The sequence below is a fragment of the Salvelinus alpinus genome, chromosome 14 (genome assembly GCF_045679555.1).
Source record: "Salvelinus alpinus chromosome 14, SLU_Salpinus.1, whole genome shotgun sequence".
NCBI lineage: Eukaryota > Metazoa > Chordata > Actinopteri > Salmoniformes > Salmonidae > Salvelinus > Salvelinus alpinus.
In genome coordinates this window covers 21327321-21351036 of record NC_092099.1, presented here as the reverse complement: position 1 = coordinate 21351036, position 23716 = coordinate 21327321, and the positions used below count along the sequence as shown (strand labels likewise).

General features: G+C 47.3%; 1 pseudogene; it reads right to left on the bottom strand.

The window, feature by feature from the left end:
* Positions 1–1370: 1370 nt before the first annotated feature.
* LOC139538225 (piggyBac transposable element-derived protein 4-like) overlaps positions 1371–23716 on the bottom strand; it is a 117310-nt pseudogene continuing 94964 nt past the window's right edge.

The window sequence follows — 23716 nt, the reverse complement described above, 5'->3', positions numbered from 1 at the left end:
TGGTAACTGCCCGAGTTACACCAGGCACGCATAATACCTCTATCAGTGCTCAGACTGTCCGCAATAGGCTGAGAGAGGCTGGACTGAGGGCTTGTAGGCCTGTTGTAAGGAAGGTCCTCACCAGACATCACTGGCAACAACGTTGCCTTATGGGCTCTTCACTGACGAGTCGTGATTTTGTCTCACCAGGGGTGATGGTCGGATTCGCATTTATCGTCAAAGGAATGAGCATTACACTGAGGCCTGTACTTTGGAGCGGGATCGATTTGGAGGTGGAGGGTCCGTCATGGTCTGGGGCAGTGTGTCACAGCATCATCGGACTGAGCTTGTTGTCATTGCAGGCAATCTCAACGCTGTGGGTCACAGGGAAGACATCCTCCTCACTCGTGGTACCCTTCCTGCAGGCTCATCCTGACATGACCCTCCAGCATGACAATGCCACCAGCCATACTGCTCATTCTGTGCGTGATTTCCTGCAAGACAGGAATGTCAGTGTTCTGCCATGGCAAACGAAGTTCCCGGATCTTAATCCCATTGAGCAAGTCTGGGAGAGAGCTAGGGCCATTCCCCCCAGAAATGTCCGGGAACTTGCAGGTGCCTTGGTGGAAGAGTGGGGTAACATCTCACAGCAAGAACTGGCACAGTCCATGAGGAGGAAATGCACTGCAGTACTTAATGCCACACCAGATACTGACTGTTACTTTTGATTTTGACCCCCCCTTTGTTCATATGTCTGTAGAACTTGTTCGGTTTATGTCCCAGTTGTTGAATCTTGTGTTCATACAAATATTTACACATGTTAAGTTTGCTGAAAATAAACGCAGTTGACAGTGAGAGGACGTTTCTTTTTTTTGCTGAGGTAATTTTTGTTATTACAATCCCTACCATGGATAGTATTGGGTGTTCCATTATTTGACTCCTCTATGGGAACTTGATATTTAGAATAGCCTTGGAGTAGTCTTGGTGTCTCGGAACATTTTGTTATCAATACACTGTTTATCGACTACAAGAGCTATACGTTTCCCTTTTAATCTATTCTCCTTTTAAATGTGTTTGTTTATTTTACCTTTTTAACTAGGCAAGTCAGTTAAGAACACATTCTTATTTTCAATGACAACCTAGGAACAGCCTTGTTCAGGGGCAGAACAACAGATATTTTCCATGTCAGCTTGGGGATTCCATCTTGCAACCTTTCGGTTAATAGTCCAACGCTCTAACCACTAGGCTACCTGCCGTCCTTAACCCTCCCGTCGTCCTCGTATTGTGTCTAGTCCCCGCATCCTCCGGGTCACCCTGTCCCGTCCTGGCTAAAGGCCCAATGTGCGCAAGTGTGACAGTATGCATGTGAACAGCCTTTGCAGATGTATTTCTTACACCTGCAGCACACCGTGTGTGTCTTGGAGTCCTTCTTGGGTGGGCAGAGCTGACACCAAGGCAGCGAGCGGGGCAGCGGCCGGGGCAGCGGCGGGCTCCTCGCGCTGTGGATCACGAGCCGCCGCCGTAGCACTCTGTAGGACTTTGACAAGTGCTGAGGCTGCTTCGTTGCGGGGGAGATGCTGCCTTCTTTGGATCGGCGGCTTCACGAGTGCCTTTCCCAGCTGCTCGAGGAACACCCTGCGCTTGTTCCGCTTGTGAGGCATCCAGTCAGGCTTGATCTCTCGCCATATGACAAAGGCGTTGTAGGAGGACACGTTGAGGATGTTGTTGAAGACGACCAGGGGCAGTCATCCGTCTGCAGCTGTAGGTGCCGACCACCTTGTCTAGGTTGTCAACGCCGCCCTTGTTGCAGTTGTAGTCTAGGATGAGGGCCGGCTTCCTGTCGCGGCGATCACTAATGTCGCCCTCTGTGTGCAGCGTGCTCAAAAGTAGCACGTTCTTGTTTTTCTTTGCCAGGTAGGACACTAGAGTGGCCGTAGGCGTGAAGGCAAACCTGGAGGACAGGACCTGTCTGCCCTTGGACTCGAGCAACGCGGGCGGGAGCTCGGCCTTGTTCTTTCTCACCGTGCCCACCATGGTGAGGTTCCTCTCGAGGAGCCGCTGGCCCAGTTCGTAGGAGGTGAAGAGGTTGTCACAGGTGACGTTGCGACCGCTCAGTCCCGTTGTCAGGTCGAGGATGACACGCATCCCCTGGTTCTTCTCGGGGCCTCCGCTGGCCGCCTTGCCGGTGTACACTTGCATCTTCCAAGCGTAGCTGGACTTGGCGTCGCAGGCCACCCACGACTTGATGCCGTATTTCCCATTGGGGCCAACGGCCTTTTTGTGTTACACACGCTGCTAACACACACACACGCACGCGAACGCACGCACGCACAGTACCTCTGAACGGGACCAGTTGCTCGTCCACCGTCACGTCGGGCCCCGGGTTGTAGAGGGCCGGCAGCCACGCCTCCCACAGGTCCCAGACCTCTCTGATGGCTGCGAGTTTGTCCGTGGCGAGTCTTGCGGGTCTCGACTGGCGGTCGTCGAATCGCAGCAGCCTCGAGTACCTGTGAAAGACCTTGAGCGGCATGGTGGCTCGGAACACGGTCCTGCCGCTCTCGGCGTCCCACAGGCTGGCCGCGGCCTCGCCTCGGGACCTGTAGACGCCCGCTAGGATCAGCAGCCCTACGTAGGCGCGCAGGTCCGTGGCGTCCATGGGTCGCCAGCCGTCGCCGTATTTTCTGGCCCCAGGTTCGTCATTTCCACAATTATCCTTTCTATGGCCGGTGTGACAAACAGGTGGAAGGCGGACGCGATGTCACGCGCCTGGGTCGCGGCGTAGGCCGTGGGGCCCGGAGTCTCGCCCGACGTGGCAGATCGCACGGGCCCTGCGGTGGTGGAGGCGGCCGTAGGCCACGGGGGACCATTTGTTTTTGCCATTTTTCGACAGCAACGGCATCTCCCTTTGGTCCGGCGCCGAGGAGATATCTTCCTCGCATTGGTCCTCGCGCTCGTCCTCAGGGGCTTCCTCGGGCTCTTCCTCAGAAGAGGCAGGAGAAGCCTCGTCGACCTGGCGGCGCTCGGGGTTGTATTCTTCCCCGTCTTCGTCTTCCGAAACCTCTTCCTCCTCCTCCTCGGAATCTGAGTTGTCTTCTCCGTCCACCCTGGACAAGATCTGTTCTAGAACCTGCGCGGCCGTGAAACGCACGGCAATGGCCACTCGGCTCCTCTGATCGGGTCCACTGAGCTGCGGGGAAGAGCGCACTTGGCACGGGTGGGGCGCCAGTCACTTTGTGTGTTTGTGTGTGTGTGTGCCGCTGACAATATTAGTATCCTCTCTACGGCAGGCCGCTTACGCTGGACACCAAGGCCTGAAAATGCACGAGGCTCGCTTGCGCGCGAGTGTGTAGCCGTGTGCAGTTGACCCACCCGAACCACAATAACACTTGGCTGCTCTCTCTAGCACACGGCGGAGCATGTCTGGACCTGTGTAGTGGCTGGCTGGGTCGCTCTGACCCACAGAGCGGGGAGCACAGAGCGGGGAGCCACGGGCAAACTCGGCACACTCGCAGACTCTCTACACTCAACGGCATACGCCTCGCCAGTGGCTGGCAGGGTCGCTCTGACCCACGAGCACACAGCGGAGCATGTCTGGACCGGTGTAGTGGCTGGCAGGGTCGCTCTGACCCATGAGCACACAGCGAAGCATGTCTGGACCTATGTAGTGGTTGGCTGGGTCGCTCTGACCCACGAGCACAGAGCACAGAGCGGGAGCCTTGGAAACACAGGGTCTGGGTCGCTCTGACCCACCGAGCACAAAGCACAGAGCGGGGAGCCCTCCACACACAGGACCTGGGTCACCCTGACCCGAGGACCACGGGAGGGTTATAGTGTGGGTACAGAACTTTGCACCGTTCTGCAATTTTCTTCAGGAACTGATCATTCATGCCCATTTCTGTGCCAGCGAGTCTTTTACCCAGGCTTTTAACAATTATTTTATCTTTGAAGAATGCACATTTGGCAACAATTGGGAGCTCCTATCTCAGTCTTCTCTGTTCGAAATGGTATACATTTGAGTTGGAGCTGGATTTTGTCGACAACATCCCCTGGGATCTGTAGCACTGTAAGAAATAATTATCTTCGCCTTCCTTTTCTTTGATACCAGTAAGTACCAGATTCTCTCATACAGCATAGATCTATGTCAAATAAGGCTTCTCTCAGAGACATGTTCTCCTTTTTAAGTTCATTAACGTTAAAATTTTATCCACTCTCTTTTTCCATTGTCGCAGTTTTTTCATTCTCCATGTTTACTCTCTGTCATGTTTGGGTGTTGATTGTTTTGGTAATATTGGTCGATAAACTTCTCTAGCCTTAGAATTTATTTTGTGTTATCCAGATTGAAGGTTATTACCCACGAGTATGTGGAGTGAAGTGCTAATATTTAGTCAAATGTACAGCTATTGAATATTACGTATTTATCTTGAGGCCATCTGCACCACTGTGTTCAGTCCGCCATCTTACCTCTCCAACCCAGTTCCTGGAGAGCTACCCTCCCGTCCTTTGGGTGGTGGACCATTTTTGATACACATGGGAAACTATTGAGTGTGAAAAAACCCAGAAGCTTTGCAGTTCTTAACACAAACTGGTGCGCCTACTACCATACCCCGTTCAAGGGCACTTAAATATTTTGTCTTGCCCATTCACCCTCTGAATGGCACACATACACAATCCATGTTTGGGCCCCCGAGTGGGCCAGCGGTCTAAGGCACTGCATCTTAGTGCTAGAAACATCACTACAGACACCCTGGTTCGATTCCAGGCTGTATTACAACTGGCCGTGATTAGGAGTCCCATAGGGCGGCGCACAATTGGCCCAGCGTCGTCCGGGTTAGGGGAGGCTGGAGTAGGCCGTCATGGTAAATAAGAATTTGTTCTTAACTGACAACTCTGGTTAAATAAATATGGAACGCTACTGAGGATGGTAGTTGACTCTATAGCCACTCCTATGGAGTGTTTGTCCTCAGGCCTGGGGGGAAGCCTAAGGACAAAGTAGTTCCGCTACCCAAGAATGGTAAAGCGGCCTTTACTGGTTCTAACAACCGACCTATCAGCTTGCTGCCAGCTCTTAGAAAACTGTTGGAAGAAAATGTGTTTGACTGTGCTGAGAGTCGGGAAGCAAGTACAGGGAGTGAGTGTTTTAATGAAACACAAACAACGCACCGACATGAAACAGCGTCAATAACACCTGAGGATAGAACCAAGGGGAGTGACAGATATAGGGATGATAATCAAGGAGGTGATGGTGAGTGTCATGAGATGCTGGTGCGCTTGTGTGTGGTGACAGGTGTAACGTCCTGACCAGAGTTATTATGTGTTTTGCTTGTTTAGTGTTGGTCAGGACGTGAGCTGGGTGGGAATTCTATGTTGTGTGTCTAGTTTGTCTGTTTCTATGTCCAGCCTAATATGGTTCTCAATCAGAGGCAGATGGTAATCGTTGTCCCTGATTGAGAATCATATATAGGAGGCTTGTTTTGTGTTGGGATTTTGTTGGGTGTTTGTTTCCTGTCTCTGTGATTGTCTGCACCAGATAGGTCTGTCTCGGTTTTTGCACATTTGTTATTTTGTATTGTTGTTTGTAGTGTTTCACTTGTTCTTTATTAAACATGTTTAACACTAGCCGCGCTGCACTTTGGTCCTCTCCTTCACCCCTGGATGAAAACCGTTACAGAAACACCCACCAAACCCGGACCAAGCAGCGTGGCAACGGGCAGCGACAGCAGCAGAGACAGACAGAGGAATGGACATGGGAAGATGTCTTCAACGGCAAGGGTTGCTACACATGGGAGGAGATCCTGGCTGGAAAGGATCGCCTCCCATGGGAACAGCTGGAGGCAGGGAGGAGAGCAGAGGCAACCGGAGAGAGGAACCGGAGGTATGAGGGTACGCGACTAGCACGGAAGCCCGAGAGGCTCACCCAAAAATGTATTGGGGGAGGGCTAAAGGGGAGTGTGGCGAAGCCGGGTTGGATACCTGAGCCAACTCCCCGGGCTTACCGTGGAGTGAGAGGGCGTCGTACTGGTCAGACACCGTGTTATGCGGTGGAGCGCACGGTGTCCCCAGTACGCGTGCTTAGCCCAGTGCGGGCTATTCCACCTTGCCGCACTGGTAGGGCTAGGTTGGGCATCGAGCCGGGTGCCATGAAGCCGGCCCAACATATCTGGCCTCCAGTACGTCTCCTCGGGCCGGCGTACATGGCACCAGCCTTACAGGTGGTGTCCCCGGTTCGCCTGCATAGCCCAGTGCGGGCTATTCCACCTCGCCGCACTGGCAGGGCTACGGGGACCATTCAACCTGGTAAGGTTGGGGAGGCTCGGTGCTCAAGAGCGCGTGTCCTCCTTCACGGTCCGGTATATCCGGCGCCACCTTCCCTCCCCAGCCCAGTACCACCAGTGCCTACACCACGCACCAGGCTTCCAGTGCATCTCCAGAGCCCTGTTCCTCCTCCACGCACTCTCCCTATGGTGCGTGTCTCCAGCCCAGTGCCTCCAGTTCCGGCACCACGCACCAAGCCTCCTGTGCGTCTCCAGAGCCCTGTACGCACTGTTCCTTCTCCCCGCACTCGCCCTGAGGTGCGTGCCCTCAGCCCGGTACCTCCAGTTCCGGTACCACGCACCAGGCCTATAGTGCGCCTCGAGAGTCCAGTGTGCCCTGTTCCTGCTCCCCGCACTCGCCCTGAGGTGCGTGCCCTCAGCCCGGTACCTCCAGTTCCGGCACCACGCATCAGGCCTATAGTGCGTCTCAGCCGGCCAGAGTCTGCCGTCTGCTCAGCGGTGCCTGAACTGCCCGTCTGCCCAGCGGTGCCTGAACTGCCCGTCTGCCCAGCGGCGCCTGAACTGCCCGTCTGCCCAACGCCGTCTGAACTGTCCGTCTGCCCAACGCCGTCTGAGCTGGCCGTCTGCCAAGCGCCATCGGAGCCATCCGTCTCCCCAGCGCCATCTGAGCCATCCGTCTCCCCAGCGCCATCTGAGCCATCCGTCTCCCCAGCGCCATCTGAGCCATCCGTCTCCCCAGCGCCATCTGAGCCATCCGTCTCCCCAGCGCCGTCTGAGCCATCCGTCTCCCCAGCGCCGTCTGAGCCATCCGTCTGTCCCGAGCCGTTAGAGCCGCCCGTCTGTCCCGAGCCGTCAGAGCCGTTCGTCAGTCAGGAGCCGCTAGAGCCATTCGTCAGTCAGGATCTGCCAGGGCCGCCAACCAGACAGGATCTGCCAGAGCCGTCAACCAGACAGGATCTGCCAGAGCCGCCACCAGACAGGATCTGCCAGAGCCGCCAACCAGACAGGATCTGCCGGAGCCGTCAGCCAGCCATGAGCGTCCAGAGCCGTCAGCTAGTCATGAGCTGCCCTACAGTCATGAGCTGCCCTACAGTCATGAGCTGCCCTACAGTCATGAGCTGCCCTACAGTCATGAGCTGCCCTACAGTCATGAGCTGCCCTACAGTCCGGAGCTGCCCTACAGTCCGGAGCTGCCACTCAGTCCGGAGCTGCCACTCAGTCCGGAGCTGCCACTCAGTCCGGAGCTGCCACTCAGTCCGGAGCTGCCATTCAGTCCGGAGCTGCCATTAGTCCGGAGTTGCCCCTCTGTCCGGAGTTGCCCCTCTGTCCGGAGTTGCCCCTCTGTCCGGAGTTGCCCCTCTGTCCGGAGTTGCCCCTCTGTCTTGAGCTACCTCTCTGTCCTGAGCTACCTCTCTGTCCTGAGCTACCTCCAAAATCATGTGGGGGCCTTGGGGAGGATTCTTAGGCCAAGGTCGTGGGCGAGGGTCGCCACTCAAAGGACGCTAAGGAGGGGGACAAAGACAGTGGTGGAGTGGTGTCCTCGTCCACCGCCGGAGCCGCCACTGCGGACAGATGCCCACCCAGACCCTCCTCTTGAGTTGTAGGGGTGCGTTCGGAGTCCGCACCTCAGGAGGGGGGTACTGTAACGTCCTGACCAGAGTTATTATGTGTTTTGCTTGTTTAGTGTTGGTCAGGACGTGAGCTGGGTGGGAATTCTATGTTGTGTGTCTAGTTTGTCTGTTTCTATGTCCAGCCTAATATGGTTCTCAATCAGAGGCAGATGGTAATCGTTGTCCCTGATTGAGAATCATATATAGGAGGCTTGTTTTGTGTTGGGATTTTGTTGGGTGTTGTTTCCTGTCTCTGTGATTGTCTGCACCAGATAGGTCTGTCTCGGTTTTTGCACATTTGTTATTTTGTATTGTTGTTTGTAGTGTTTCACTTGTTCTTTATTAAACATGTTTAACACTAGCCGCGCTGCACTTTGGTCCTCTCCTTCACCCCTGGAAGAAAACCGTTACAACAGGTGTGTAATCAGCAGCATGATGACCTAGAGGCCAGAGAGGGTGTATACGTGACAGTGCCCCCTCCCTGACGCGCAGCTCCAGCCACAGGACGCCGACAAAGGGGACAAACCCGGGGGATCAGGAGCGGACCGGTCACCCCTGCTGATGCGCGGGAACCTGTCATGCCGGCTGAGGCATGAGAGCCTGATGAGCCGGTGGAAGCAGGGGAGCCTGGCGATCCAGCGAAGGTATGAAAGCACGACAATCCGGCGGAGGCATGAAAGCACGACGATCCGGCTGAGGCATGAGAGCCTGACGAGCCGGCGGAGATAGGGGAGCCTGGCGATCTGGCTGAGGCATGAGCCTGTATCGGCTCACGGACCCGACATCATTTACACTGGCACAAAAAAAAACACCCTGATGCTTCCCTTAGGTGGGGTGTTATTCTGTAACGAGTACGCTGAGAGTCGGGAAGCAAGTACAGGGAGTGAGTGTTTTTAATAAATAAACAATAAACACGAAACACAAACAACGCACCGGCATGAAACAGAGTCAATAACACCTGAGGAAAGAACCAAGGGGAGTGACAGATGTAGAGAAGATAATCAAGGAGGTGATGGAGTCCAGGTGAGTGTCATGAGGCGTTGGTGCACTTGCCGATGGTGACAGGTGTGCGGAATCATCAGCAGCCTGATGACCTAGAGGCCAGCGAGGGAGTATACGTGACATTGACCAATTTTCAGCATGCAATCAACATGTACTACACTGACACAAATTACAGATTGGTTGAAATAAATTGATAATAAGAAGATTGTGGGAGCTGTACTGTTAGATTTCAGAGCAGCCTTTGATATTATTCACCATAACCTGCGTTGGAAAAAAACGTTAGTGTTATGGCTTTTCAACCTCTGCCATATCGTAGATTTCGAACTAATAGACCACAGAGGGTTTCCTTTAATGGAAGCTTCTCCAATGTTAGAGAACGTTAAATGTTAAACATGTAAAGTGTGGTGTAGCGCATGGCAGATCTCTTGGCCCTCTACTCTTCTTTTTTACCACTGGCATTAAACCCTCTAAAAGTCTAAGCCATTGGGGGGGGGGGCACAAAAACTACCTCCATACGTCCATTAACTTGTGTGAGTTCCCTTCAGACGACTCCAGTCACACTTGTGAGGGTCGTGGGAGCAAGATAGAGAACACCATCGTGTTTGACCCCTTCGATAGTGGGGTCATATTCGTTTTGTAGGCCAAACCGTTTGGACGCTACAGACGCTTTCGTGAGAAGACCAATTTTCGGGATATCTCATGGTCAGACAAACACAGCTGTAGCTCTGCCACCTTTCACTGTAGATGCAGAAGGCCGACATAGGCAGATGTCTCTAGGTTAACCTGACAGATTTTGATGAGGATTTAAACAAAGCCTGTGAGTGCTTTTACTGTAGGGTGTCAGCAAATACAATTAAAAGTTTGTCATAAAAAATTACCCTATTTATCTGTATCCCTTTAATCTGTGTCTGGTGTTAGATAGTTACTGGCTAGCTAGGTCTTCAGCCAGCATGGAACAAAAGGGGGGGATGGTCGTTCAAAACTTAAACGCAGTTGTCAAGTCAACATATCCGTCAGTACTACCATGAACTGCATCACAAGAGGCATGCCAAACGGGAGATTTTGGTTTTGGTTTGAGTTGCTTTGTGTATCACCAAATTTTCTTGATGATGTTCCTGCAACACTGCTCACTGCATCCAAGTTGCTTGACGTACGTGTTTCAAAGAGCTGTCAGTCAAGGCGAGCTCATGAATATAAACTCACTGCCCACTCAGCCTGTCTTTTCAAACTTGCTGGTAGTTAGCAATGAGAGAAAAAGTACTTTTTAGAATGACTGTTCAGGACCTTCAAGAAGCTCTCGAAGTCGGAGTGAAGATGTTTTTGACACTTTCAGATCTCTGGAAAATCTTGCCGCCGAGCAATGTAAAGTTACCCCCACTGTCCAGAGTGAGTTAGCATGTCGTAGGAAAGGGGTGTTATCAGTGACTAATTTGAGGAGCTGATAGCAAGCTGTCTGGGTGTCCTCTCTATGTAATGAAAATACACTTAGCAGGTGAAGGGCCGACTGCTAACCACGATAGCCTGGATGAAAAAAACTAAACAAGGGATGTGACCCAGGCTGGATCGTTGCACTCCACATGGTGAAGTCGGATCTGGTCTTTTCAGAATTACAACGAGGACTTTGGAGTTTGAAAGGAAAAATGGACGACAAACTTGGGAAAATGTCATTTTCAAATAGTGTGTTTGTGAAATGATTGATCATCATCTGAACTTTGAGGGAGTGACATGGTTTTCTGTATATGTGTGTGTATGCGTCCGTGGATGCGTGTCTGTGACTTGATAGTGCAGCAGTATTTCACGTGGCATAGGAGGAAGGTTCTTCATATAACATCGCACCAGATGTCCAACAAAATTCAGTGTTAGCAGGTTCTGAGATCATCCAACAAGGCTCTGCAGCCAACTGAGTCAGGCTGCATTCAAAACTCCATTAATATGCACAGCTGCCTATCTAGCGGATAATCAGAGTATGAGTGCTGATCTAGGATCAGTTTAGGCTTTTAGATCATAATGAATAATATTACAAGCACAGGGGGGACCTGATTCTAGATCAGCACTGCTACTCTGAGTTGCTACATGAATAAGGGCCCATCTCATCAGGGCATACACTTTTTATTTAATCTTCAATTGTTTGCTATCAACATACAACGTTGCCTATTACCGTAGATGTCAAGGCGAAAGGTTTAGCCGAGGTTAAGTGGGTTTAGAATGTCAGTCTCATCCTTTCCTGGTATTAAACTGTCAAAGTCTCTCGAATTCTGGCAGATATACTGTTTGTTCTTCTTGATCCTCTACTTTCACTCTTAGACTCGTTAATTGGAGTTGGGAGGGCTCCGAGATAGTCCCGTGAATCATCATGCTCTGTTTTCTTCTTATTCTTTTTTCAAAATATCTCAAAGAGATTCAAAGAGAGAGTTGACGGGACGCAGCGAGCGTCAGACATGTTGACACGTCTGCGGTAAGGGAGATATGCAGGCATCAATTAATTACCCATAATTGTCTTGCCAAAGTTGTTTGTAGCAGAGATGAGGTGATTTGGAATCTTGCCATCTCTATGAGGAAGCCCTGCCTGAGGATTCCCTCTTGGTCTAATGGATAAGACATTGGGTTGGCATGTGAGATGTCTCCAGTTCAATTTAACCAGTTACATGTCTTTGTATTTAAGGAGCTATCACCTGGGTCCGGTAGAGCCTATTGAGTGCATTGCTACATTGGTAGATAGTACCATTTTCATCCCATCCTAAGAAAGGTCTAATGCACATTAGTAATATGAGTTAGCCTAACGGGAAAACCAGTGGACATGAAAGCTTGATTTTATTATCCCCAAACAGTGGGTCTTTAGTGTGTGTGTGTGTGTGTGTGTGTGTGTGTGTGTGTGTGTGTGTGTGTGTGTGTGTGTGTGTGTGTGTGTGTGTGTGTGTGTGTGTGTGTGTGTGTGTGTGTGTGTGTGTGTGTGTGTGTGTGTGTGTGTGTGTGTGTGCGCACGCACATGCTTGTTTGTGCGTGAGAGAGAGATGGAGGAGAACAAAAAAGAAAGAGATAACAGAGGGAGAGAAAGGGACAAGTGGGAACAGACTGATAAAGAGAGAAAAGTAAAGGGAGGAGCTCACTGTCCTAATGCAGAGAGAAAGAGAGAGGGAAAAAAGAGAGAGAAGCACAGAATGTCTAAAGTGATGATAAAGAGAAAAGTAGAAGAGAGAGGTACAGCCAGGGGAGAAAGTAAGGCACTATGGTATTTTGTGTAGCAGATGTCTCTTTCCATTCACCAATGTTTGGGGGCTGGAAAAATGTTGCGGGTGGCTAAACATGCGTGGGTAGCCTAGTAAAGGAGCCCTTTTGAAGTGATTTTTTTTTACAAGTGCGTGCAAACATAGGAGCTCTCGTACCGGAATAAATTAATTATACTTTCACCCATGGGTACAGCATGTCCAAAGTGATGAGAGAGTTACAGCATGTCTTCAGTAATGATAAAGAGAAAGGTGAGGGGACAGGAATACCCTCACCGCACACTGTTGGAAACAAAGCAGCAGCTTCTTTGGCCCCTTGATCTCATTCGATGTCAATGACAGCGAGGCAATGGTACTGTGGAGACTAGCCAGCTATGTACACAATATACTATAAAACATGGTAACTTCATACTCAGGAGATGCTGCTGCTTTTGTTTAAATCCTTGGTTGAAAAAAATATATATACAGTACAAGTCAAAACTTTTAACAAGTGGGCAAAGCTGTCGTCAAGGCAAAGGGTGGCTACTTTGAAGAATCAAAAAAAAAAAAAAACTTTTTGGGTTATTGCATGATTCCATTTGTGTTATTTCATAGTTTTGATGTCTACACTATTTTACAACGTAGAAAATAGTACAAATCAAGAAAAACTCTTTAATGAGTAGGTGTGTCCAAACCTTTGACTGGTATATATAGATTTCCAAGCCGATGCCAGAGAGCTATTACTTATGGTGGAGATGACATCATTGACTCATGCAGGGATTTGCCCTTTTGTGGAGTCTGCCAGTTTGCCCTTCAGGTGTGGGGGAATGCAGTGTTTTCTGCGGAGGCTGAAAAGGAGCATGCATACATCATCCTCATCATCACCATTCAACACTGATTTATCTATGAGAGGATTCCTTCAGTGCTCTTCCGTTGGCCCAGTGGGGTTCAAGAGTAGATGAGATGTGTTTGTGTGGGTGCGTGTGTGTAAGACTAAGCAAGGCAACAGAGGATACGAGGAGGGAAGAAATAGTTTTCAGAGAATTCAAGATTCTTCCCCTGCTTCACTTATGTGCGTCCACTCCTGAGTCCTGCTACAGGCCACATTTACAAAGGCTGTGTGTCTCCTTAGTATATGCCCATGCTGTGCCATTGTGGCCCATGTAGCCAATGCCTGGAAGAGGGGTCTGCCTTGCTACAGCTGCCCCAGTGTCCCTGCCCAGTCTATCGGACCTGCTGTGCCATTGTCCAACAATTCCCGGCCAGGGACACAATGCCCCCCCCCCACCCCACCCCCCCCGTTGGGAGCAGGCCAAAGTGCCAGCATTTCGGTTGTGATCCCTCAGTGCCAGTGCCCATCAGGTCAGAGGGGCAAGGACATGGATACAACCACATCAGCTAGACACCTGTGGCTCCCTGTTGGCAATCCCAACCCATGCTAACCCCACCACTCCACTGCCAGGGCACTTAGGGGCTCATTAGTTTGGTCATGAGCCAGAGGGAGGGGGTAAGGCTTTAGAAGAGGAGGTCTGGCACGGTGCCAAGGAGAAAGTGGGAGGGAAGAAGGGACATCTTGCTGGTGTGACAATGAGCAAGAGCAAAGAAGGGAATGGTCGCTAGAAAGTCTCCCTTTCTGGACAAGAGTTTTGAATCAGATCGATGAAAAAATAAAGATTTTCTGATACTCGTGTTTGGCAGAGACATCTAGCTAGTTGTTGGCACAAAGGAGTCATTGGAATTGCTTCCAAATGAGAGGAATCATGTGCACAGGTTTGTTTGGTTTATACAACACAAGATACTTGAGACAGCTGTATTTTTCTTCAAAACATAAAAGTGCTTTGTTTAGGTATATTATATGTTTCCTTCATAATGAGGTATTTAAGATTGTTGTCATACATTATGTGTACTCTGAACCATCTACAGTGCTAATATCCCTCAGTATTTACTCATGGATTCTGTACAGACTGCCTTACAGATATTAATGCATATGTTAAGGACCTCCCATGCATGCTAATCTATGAAATAGCTCTATGTGATTCTGTAGATGTATCACTTGGTTGGTTTGTGATCTTTGGGGGTAGTTAGTTTCAGGGGGTGTGTGTGCATGCGTGTGTGTATGTGTTTGTGACGCCCACTGTGTCTGATACCCCCCCCCTCTTGCCCGGGCATATCAGTGGGCAGGTGCCAGGCCTTGTCTCTCTGCCAGCCCTATAGCCTGTGCCAGATTCTAAAGGTTAACGAGATTCTGTACTCTGAAACTCAGATGACGACAATCCCCCCATTCTTCTCGGCACATACCTGCCCAGGGTCTCATTTCCAGTGCCCCCTTGTTGTTCCACACAAACAAGCCCTGTGGATCTCTTCACTAAGAGCCAGCTGAGGGAAAGATGATCCCGCCATTTTCCAATAATAATGCATTTCACTGAAAAGGGGAAAATCCTTTTGAGTTGACGCTGCGATTCACTGCGATGCAGCTTTGTTTTACAGTGAAGCAGGAAATAGATGTAGGTGTTATTTGACATTGACAGAGACTGGATTCATAAGTCTAGTGGCTGGCTCTTGGATTGTTTCTGAAAATGTGACCTTACCTAATTTTAATGTTGAAAAGACATGAAACCAAAAGAAAAGACATAGTGACTTGTCAGTGTACTGTCCTAATTGGTAAGTGATTAATGTTCCATACAATCTGCAAATGATCCAGCATTGGACCAACACCGCAAAAGGCATTCTTTGAACATTTGTACCAACTAGGTGTGTATTTTTTTGTGGGTCCGGGTGGACTTTTATAAAGCATTAAATCATATCTGTCAGTTTTAGCTCATATCTTTACTGTCACGTTGGTGCAGATCGTGAAGAGGGCACGACCAAGCCTATTCCCCCTCAGGAAACTAAAACGATTTGGCATGGGTCCTCAGATCCTCAGAAAGTTCTACAGCTGCAACATCGAGAGCATCCTGACTGGTTGCATCACTGCCTGGTACGGCAACTGCTCGGCCTCCGATCGCAAGGCATTACAGAGGGTAGCGCGTACGTCCCAGTACATCACTGGGGCTAAGCTGCCTGCCATCCAGGACCTCTACACCAGGCGGTCAGAGGAAGGCCCTAAAGATTGTCAAAGACCGCAGCCACCCCAGTCATAGACTGTTCTCTCTACTACCGCATGGCAAGTGGTACCGGAGCACCAAGTCTAGGAACAAAATGCTTCTCAACAGCTTTTACCCCCAAGCCATAAGACTCCTGAACAGGTAATCAAATGGCTACCCGGACTATTTGCATTCTGTCCCGCCAACCCCTCTTTTACGCTGCTGCTCCTCTCTGTTTATCATATATGCATAGTCACTTTAACTATACATTCATGTACATACTACCTCAATTAGCCCGACTAACCGGTGCCATCGCACATTGGCTACCCGGACTATCTGCATTGTGTCCCACCACCCACGACCCGCCAACCCCTCTTTTATGCTACTGCTACTCTCTGTTTATCATATATGCATAGTCACTTTAACCATACCTACATGTACATACTTCCTCAACTAGCCCGACTAACCAGTGCCCCCGCACATTGGCTACCCGGACTATCTGCATTGTGTCCCGCCACCCACGACCCGCCAACCCCTCTTTTACGCTACTGCTACTCTCTGTTTATCACATATGCATAGTCACTATAACCATACCTACATGTACATACTACCTCAATTAGCCCGACTAACCAGTGCCTGTATATAGCCCCGCAACTGTTATTTTTCACTGTCTTTTATAATGTTGTTTTTCATTTCTTTACTTATCTATTGTTCACCTAATACCAATTTTTTACTTAAATTGCACTGTTGGTTTAGGGCCTGTAAGTAAGCATTTCACTGTAAGGTATAGGTTGTGCACCCACACCTGTTGTTTTCGGCGCACGTGACAAACTTTGATTTGATTTGATCATCATATACATTTCAGTAGGGTTTTTTCAATGTCACAACAGACCCAAATCTTTCTCAACAAGCCAAGCCTCACTGACAGGGGAGATGACGGGTGAAAAGGTAGTTTCTCTTCCTTTTGCTTTTTGTTTTAGTACATCTTGTCACGTCTCATTTGGCCTGAGAACCACAGCTCCCCTGACGGCCATTTTGCACTTCTAACATCACAAATAATCAATGGCGGCTCCTTTCTCTTTCCTTCCAAATGTTCATGCTGGAAACACTGAAGCTAAACTAGGGTGAGAAAAAGATTGTCAATTTACTTGGCAAACAAATGCTTTAAATGTGACCGGTTATTTCAACTACTCAAACTGAACTTTTGAAATACAAACATACTGTATGTAGTAGAGGTTTTAAATGAATCACTTTTTCTTGAAATGCTTGAGAAGGTTTTCCGGAAAGAGATTAAGTCCAGCCATAGACAAAAAAGCACTTTCTATGGAGATTCTCCATTTATCTTGCTTTTTAGACCAAGACTTAATCTGTGTCTGGGAACAGTATCCTAATATACCTGACCTTAGATTTAAGTTTACAATATGGTGTCAAAACAGCTTTTTAGATTAAATGTATCTAAAGTATTTTCAATGTTCTCTCCTAATAGGTCAGGAATCTATTTGATTTCATAAAAGAGGACGTCAAGGTAGGAGAAACTCATTCTCAATTCCTCCTGGTAATAGACCAGCAGTTAATGAAATATTCAAATAATGTCTTCAATTAAGCAGCTGTGATGGAATGATTTGGGTGAGGCAACAGGCTGCCAAGAAAAAACATCTTATCTTCCATCTCCTCTCCACTGCACATCTAGTGTACACCAAGTTTACACAAGGTAAATCCATCAAGAGTGAGGTCACCTTCCACCTTCCCTATCTATAATTGATTGTGCAATGGAGTCATTGTCTAAAACAGACCGTATCAGTCAGCTTCTAACAGTTGGGGTGAACTCTGAGACATTTTGAAACACTTTAAAGCTCTGTTTGTGATGGGTAGGCTGTCAACTGTGTTAAAAGGAGAGCATTCGCTATAGCAAGTTTATTTTAGCTATAGTGTTGACATCATTGCAATAGTTAACACTTATCTAAATCATATACTTCATATACTCCACTTCTCAATGGGCACTGCACTCCACAACCGAAAATGCTCTTGTAACTTTTATTTTACAATATATTTTAGAAAGTGGTGATTTGTTTATGCAGATTTAAAGTAAACAGAGGGTAAGTGCTTCTAAACACATAACCTTCATCATCAATGAAACTTGCACTGTCATCTATCCTGGATCATTCTGCGGATGTAGTTTTAAACCAACAATTAAAATTGGCACAACACCAGTCCCATCAAGATCAAATTTCTTACAATGACTGTACACTACTACCACAAGTCTTGGTCTTAGAACCAACAAGGAACCAATACAGTATAAATTACACTTAGATGCCTTCCATTTAAATGGAAAGACCGAACCATATCATTCCTTCAAAGTTCTCTACTTATAGTAGAGTGATACAGTGCTTGTGTTACACTTTGCTCCCATAGTCAGATTAGATGAAACATGTAACTCCAGTACTACTTGGCAGAGCTGTCAAGTTTAGTGAACTTGCACACTCATGCCTTCATCTCTACACTTTGCGTGAGACTCTACAAAGTAGCATAGAGCTTGGGTGGAAAAGCGAGCGAGGGAGAGAGAGGTAGAGACCATTGACAGTCGTGCACATAGACCAATATGTCTATGGGGTAAGAAATGTAATGACTGCAATGGAAAAAGTGTGACCAGGTATTTAAAGAACCTGCAGTGCAACACTCGAGGCCCCCGTATAGGTTGTGCACCCACAAACCTCTTCCATTTCAGGTGCTGTGTGTGTGTGTGTGTGTGTGTGTGTGTGTGTGTGTGTGTGTGTGTGTGTGTGTGTGTGTGTGTGTGTGTGTGTGTGTGTGTGTGTGTGTGTGTGTGTGTGTGTGTGTGTGTGTGTGTGTGTGTGTGTGTGTGTGTGTGGACGTGTTTAACTATGCTTGTGGGGACCAGAAGTCCCCACAAGAATAGTAAACGAACAAAAAGTTGACCAACTATCTTGTTAGTCCCCACGAGGTCAAATGCTATTTCTAGGGGGGTTAGGGTTAAGGTTAGAATTACATTAAGGGTCAGGGTTAGGAGCTAGGGTTAGTTTTAGGGTTAGGAGCTAGGATTAGGGTTAGGTTTTGGGGTTAGGGTAAGAGCACAGATTAGGTTTAGGAAAAATAGGATTTTGAATGGTACTGAATTGTGTGTGCCCACAAGGTTAGCTGTACAAGACTGTGTGTGTGTGTGTGTGTGTGTGTGTGTGTGTGTGTGTGTGTGTGTGTGTGTGGTTATGGGCAGCTCTATTAACCTAAGGTGCCATAGTTCATGTCAGCAACTGGGAGCCTGTGTTTATGGCTGCAGTGGAAAAAAATGGCTCATGTTCACTGAGGAGAAAGGCAATGAAGGCTATTCCATGTGTCTATGGAAATCAAAAGTAGGGCTCAGATATAACTGTATTGTGACCATATATAACGTGGACATAACATCGACTGTACATATGGAAAGTGTACCTCTGTCTGCAGGAAAAATGTTCTCGCAAGTTGGATGATATCTCCATCATCCAACTTGAGAGAACAATAAAAAAGCCATATCTCTGTCCAGTGTCTGTGTTCTTTTGCCCATCTTAATCTTTTCTTTTTTTTGGCCAGTCTGAGGTATAGCTTTTTCTTTGCAACTCTGCCTAGAAGGCCAGCATCCCGGAGTCGCCTCTTCACTGTTGACGTTGAGACTGGTGTTTTGTACTATTTAATGAAGCTGCCAGTTGAGGACTTGTGAGGCGTCCGTTTCTCAAAACAGACACTCTAATGTCCGCTTGCTCAGTTGTGCACCGGGGCCTCCCACTCCTCTTCTATTCTGGTTAGATCCAGTTTGCGCTGTTCTGTGAAGGGAGTAGAACACGGCGTTGTATGAGATCTTCAGTTTCTTGGCAATTTCTCGCATGGAATAGCCTTCATTTCTCAGAACAAGAATAGACTGACGAGTTTCAGAAGAAAGTCTTTGTTTCTGGCCATTTTGAGCCTGTAATCGAACCCACAAATGCTGATGCTCCAGATACTAAACTAGTCTAAAGAAGGCCAGTTATATTGCTTCTTTAATCAGGACAACAGTTTGCAGCTATGCTAACATAATTGCAAAAGGGTTTTCTAATGATCAATTAGCCTTTTAAAACGATAATCTTGGATTAGCTAACACAAAGTGTCATTGGAACACAGGAGTGATGGTTGCTAATAATGGGTCTCTGTATGCCTACACTATGTAGATATTCCATAAAAAAATCTGCCGTTTCCAGCTACAATAGTCATTTACAACATTAAAAATGTCTACACTGTATTTCTGATCTATTCTATGTTATTTTAATGGACCAGAAAATCAAAAACAAGGACATTTCTAAGTGACCCCAAACTTTTGAACGGTAATGTATATATTTCCCTAGACTCCTTCAAATGCAGGTGTCACTTGAAAGAGTGATACCTTGTTGTGCGTGAATATTTCTGATTATGCCTCCATTGAGAAATGAGCTCAATCCAAAACCAGTTGTTGGTAAAGAGGCAAGAACTCCAATGGAACAAGACTTATCCCTCAGTGTTTTGTTAGCAACCTTTAGGAAGTGCAGTCTTTGCATAGCCTCCATCACAGGTCCTCCAACATAATCACCTTTATTCTCTCTTCTGACGTGAATCTTGAAAAAGTTAGGCATAGATAGAGTGACAGAAGTCTTAGCATAGATTGAACTTCCTGATAATACTGTACAACTTTAATAGATGTTGTTGGCACGGGTCTACAAGGGGATTTGTATGTGGCTATCACACACCTGAAGCAAGTAAAAAAGCTCTGTTTTCTGCTGTTATGAAATGTCAACCTACCCACCCCTCCAATCCCAAAAAATGACTAGCTGTAATTCATCATCTGAAGCATTGCTCTTGCACAGCTTGTGAATTTACTTCACGGTCAGCTGTAGAGGAGAATGGCCTCTTGTTCTTGAGCGTGGAGGTGTGTGCCGGTGAGCACTGGGCACAGATAGGAGCCCACAGCCCAGCTGACATGTGGAGCATTTCAAAAGGCTGGGGGAAATGTCAAACAGTGTAAAGCAATCCTGCGGGGAGATCAGGGACAGTGCTGTGGCTTTTAGAACTGCCACTTTAGCTCAGAGGGAGATTAAAGACAGTAATGGAGATAGTGATCGGCTGGAGAGAAGGAAAAAAAGAATGATGAGTCCCCTAGGTTTTTTTACAGACCGGAGACTCCACTGAGACAGGCTTATGTTGAGCAACAATGCCCAGGTCTGGGTCATATTTATTAGGGCCAAAACTCCCTCATGCCATTTTGTGTGTTATTAATTGAAAGTAGAAGCACAGTTATCTTGTGTAGAATAAAATGTAACACTGCAAAATGTCATTTAGGTGAAATGCTGTGCGTCGGACAAAATGCCTTGGTTTAACATACCAGAGGGGGTTAGGTTAAATTCAGCTATTCTTAGGTTAAATGCAAGACGGTATGGATATAGGTTTAGGAGCCATTAATCACAACTGATCCACAGTTCTGTTCTGAGAGGATTTACTGCTAAAATAAAGGAGATTCACGACACTGTCATGTTTGATAAATGGCCCAATGTTAGTACAGTTGAAGTCGGAAGTTTACATACACTTAGATTGGAGTCATTAAAACTCTCTTTTCAACCACTCCATACATTTCTTGTTAACAAAGTATAGTTTTGGCAAGTCGGTTAGAACATCTCTACTTTGTACATGACACAAGTAATTTTCCAACAATTGTTTACAGACAGATTATTTCTCTTATAATTCACTGTATCACAATTCCAGTGGGTCAGAAGTTTACATATACTAAGTTGACTGTGCCTTTAAAAAGCTTGAAGATTTCCAGAAAATTATGTCATGGTATTAGAAGCTTCTGATAGGCTACTTGACATCATTTGAGTCAATTGGAGGTGTACTTGTGGATGTATTTCAAGGCCTACCTTCAAACTCAGTGCCTCTTTGCTTGACATCATGGGAAAAACAAAAGAAATCAGCCAAGACCTCATAATTTTTTTTTTGACCTCCACAAGTCTGGTTCATCCTTGGGAGCAATTTCCAAATGCCTGAAGGTACCATGTTCATCTGTACAAACAATAGTACGCAAGTATAAACACCATGGGAACCACACAGCCATCATACCACTCGTTCCAGTCATTGGCAGCAGAGAACTGAAAGGAAAGGCGGCCAAAGGCGGTGTTGGCTTTGGGGATGACCAGTGAGATATACCTGCTGGAGTGCGTGCTACGGGTGGGTGTTGTTATGGTGACCTGTGAGCTGAGATAAGGCAGAGCTTTACCTAACAAAGACTTAGAGATGACCTGGAGCCAGTGGGTCTGGCTACGAATATGTAGCGAGGGCCAGCCGAAGAGAGCATACAGGTCGCAGTGGTGGGTGCTATATGGGCTTTGGTGACAAAACGGATGGCACTGTGACTGCATCCAGTTTGCTGAGTAGAGTGCTGGAGGGTATTTTGTAAATGACATCGCTGAAGTCGAGGATCGGTAGGATAATTAGTTTTATGAGTGTATGTTTGGCAGCGTGAGTGAAGGAGGCTTTGTTGCGAAATAGAAGCCAAATCTGGATTTCATTTTGGATTGGAGATGTTTAATGTGAGTCTGGAAAGAGAGTTTACAGTCTAGCCAGACACCTAGGTATTTGTAGTTGTCCACATATTCTAAGTCAGAACCGTCCAGAGTAGTGATGCTAGTCGGGCGGGCGGGTGTGGTCAGCAATCGGTTGAAGAGCATGCATTTAGTTTTACTAGCGTTTTAAGAGCAGTTGGATGCCACCGAAGGAGTGTTGTATGGCATTGAAGCTCATTTGGAGGTTTGTTAACTTCTTATGGCTGCAGGGGCAGTATTGAGTAGCTTGGATGAAAGGTGCACAGAGGTGCCCAGAGTAAACAGCCTGCTCCTCAGTCATAGTTGCTAAATATATAGGTTTCTAAAACTGTTTGAATTATGTCTGTGAGTATAACAGAACTCATATGGCAGAAAAAAACCTGAGAAAAAATCCAAACAGGAAGTGGAAATTCTGAGGCTGGTCGAGTTTCAACCAAGATCCCATTGAAATCACAGCGAGATATGAATGAGTATTCACTTCCTACGGCTTCCACTAGATGTCAACAGTCTGTAGAACTTTGTCTGATGACTACTGTGAAGTGGGGCCGAATGAGAGGAGAATTAGTCACCACTGGCATGAGGTGACCATTCTTTATGAGAATGCTCCGTTCCATCGCTCATCTGAAGTCAATGTAATTCTTCGGTTGAAACGTTATTCAAGATATATGTTGACAACATTCTAAAGATTGATTCAATACATCGTTTGACATGTTTCTACTGACTGTTACGGAACTTTAGGACATTTCGTTAGGTTTTAGTGAACGCGCTTCGTGACTTTGGAATTGTTTACCAAACGCTCTAACCAAAGTAGCTAATTGGACATAAATAATGGACATTATCGAACAAATCAAGCATTTATTGTGGACCTGGGATTCCAGGGAGTGCATTCTGATGAAGATCATCAAAGGTAAAGGAATATTTATCATGTAATTTCTGGTTTCTGTTGAATCCAACATGGCGGCTAATTTGACTATTGTTCTGAGCGCCGTCTCAGATTATTGCATGGTTTGCTTTTTCCGTAAAGTTTTTTGAAATCTGACACAGCGGTTGCATTAAGGAGAGGTACAGTGGGGCAAAAAAGTATTTAGTCAGCCACCAATTGTGCAAGTTCTCCCACTTAAAAAGATGAGAGAGGCCTGTAATTTTCATCATAGGTACACTTCAACTATGACAGACACAATGAGGAAAAAAAATCCAGAAAATCACAATGTAGGATTTTTTATGAATTTATTTGCAAATTATGGTGATAATAATAATCACAGTGGTTGTAGAGGGTGCAACAGGTCAGCACCTCAGGAGTAAATGTCAGTTGGCTTTTCACGTTTGCCCCCGTAAAAGGGGCAAACGTAGCGGTCTCCTGGTCAGGCTTCGGAGACGGGCACATCGCGCTCCACTCCCTAGCATACTACTCGCCAATGTCCAGTCTCTTGACAATAAGGTTGATGAAATCCGAGCAAGGGTAACATTCCAGAGAGACATCAGAGATTGTAACGTTCTCTGCTTCACGGAAACATGGCTAACTCAAGAGACGCTAACGGAGTCGGTGCAGCCAGCTGGTTTCTTCACGCATCGCGCCGACAGAAACATACATCTTTCTGGTAAGAAGACGGGCGGGGGTGTATGCCTTATGATTAACGAGACGTGGTGTGATCATAACAACATACAGGAACTCAAGTCATTCTGTTCACCTGATCTAGAATTCCTCACAATCAAATGTCGACAGCATTATCTACCAAGGGAATTCTCTTCGATTATAATCACAGCCGTATATATTCCCCCCCAAGCAGACACATCGATGGCCCTGAACGAACTTTATCTGACTCTTTGTAAACTGGAAACCACACACCCTGAGGCTAGATTCATCGTAGCTGGGGATTTTAACAAGGCTAATCTGAAAACAAAACTCCCTAAATTCTATCAGCATATCGATTGTGCTACCAGGGCTGGTAAAACCTTGGATCATTGTTATACTAACTT